We start from the raw sequence: 1,801 nt of genomic DNA, 5'->3' as shown, positions 1-1,801 counted from the left end.
TCAGCAAGGAGATCTCAGAACTAAACATAGCAATGATCAACAGGATTTAGTCGCTTTCTACAAATGACTCTATGCAAAAATAGAAAGTATGTCCTCTCAGCAGCCCATGGAGTCTTAGACACTGATCACATTATAGGCCATAAAATGAGCCTTAAAAAATATGAAAGTTTGGGGAGGGGGCATATCCTCTTGAAGACAGAGGGGAGGAGGAATGGAATGAGGAACTGTGGGAGGGTGGACCAGGAGTGGGGCAATTACTGGACTATAAAAAAAATAAAAGTAAAAAAAAAAAAACCTACAAAAGTTAAGATAAATTCCTTGTATCTTACTAGACAACAAAGAAATAAAATTAGAAGTCAATAGCACCCCAAATTCTTGGAGGTTGAACAACATACTTTTGAATGAACAGTGAACAACTGATGAAACATGAAATGAAAAAGAACCCTCTCAGAGAAACATGAATATCATAATTAGGGGTTCAAATACTGTGATAAAACACCATGACCAAAAGCAAATTAGGCAGGAAAGGATTTATTTCATCTTACATCTTGTAGTTCATCATTCAGGGATGTCAGAGCAGGAACTCAAGTCAGGAACCTAGAAGCAGGAACTGATACAGAAACCATGGAGGAGTGCTTCTTACTGGCTTGACCCTCCTTGCTTGCTCAGATTGTTTTCTTATATACTTCAGGACCACTTGCCCAAGGGTGGCACCACCATACCAAGAGCTGGGCACAAAGAACTCAAGAAGTTAAGACTCCAAAGAAGCAAGCAACCCTATTTAAAAATGGGATACAGAGTTATACAGAGAATTCTCAACTGAGGAATCTTGAATGGCTGAGAAGCACCTAAAGAAATGTTCAACATCCTTAGTCATTGAAGAAATGCAAATCAAAACGACCCTGAGATTCCACCTCACACAAATAAGAATGGCTAAGATCAAAAACACAAGTGACAGCAGGTGCTGGCAAGGATGTGGAGGAAAAAAAAAAAACCACTCCTTTGTTGTTGGTGGGATTTCAAGCTGGTAAAACCACTTTGGAAATCAATATGACAGTTCCTCAGAAAATTGGAAATAGTTCTACCTGAAGACCCAGGGTATATACCACTACTGGGCATATACCCAAAAGATGTTCCAACATATAACAAGGACACATGCTCCACTATGCTCATAGCAGCCTTATATATAACAGCCAGAAGCTGGAAACAACCAGATGTCCCTCAACAGAAGAATGGATACAGAAAATGTGGTATATTTACACAATGAAGTACTACTCAGCTATTAAAAACAATGACTTCATGAAATTTACAGACAAATAGATGGAACTAGAAAGTATCATCCTGAGTGAGGTAACCCAGACACAAAAGAATACATATAGTTTGTACTCATTGCTAAGTAGATATTATCCCAAAAGTTCACAATGCCCATGACACAACCCACAGACCAGATGGAGCTTAGGAGGAAGGAAAACCAGGGTATGGATGCTTCAGTCCTACATTATAGGGGGAACAGGATAATCTTGGGAGGTGGTTGGAGGGGGACCTGGGATGGAGAGAGGAGGGGAGGAAATAAGGGGCCAGTATCAAGTACTGGAGTGAGGTACAAAGGGTCAGGAAATTGAACAAAAGTATGTAGCAGTAAGGGATGAAGAACTGGGGATAGCCACTGGAGGGTCCCAGATTCCAGGGAAACAAGAGGCTCCCAAGACTCAACAGGGATGACTTTAGCCAAAAGTGCAGAGAAGGGGAGACAGATCCTGTAGAGACGGCCTCCAATAAATAGGCACGGCCCCCAGTCAGG

The sequence above is a fragment of the Mus musculus genome, chromosome 6, assembly GCF_000001635.26.
Source record: "Mus musculus strain C57BL/6J chromosome 6, GRCm38.p6 C57BL/6J".
Classification (NCBI taxonomy): Eukaryota; Metazoa; Chordata; class Mammalia; order Rodentia; family Muridae; genus Mus; species Mus musculus.
This window is presented reverse-complemented; position numbering follows the sequence as displayed.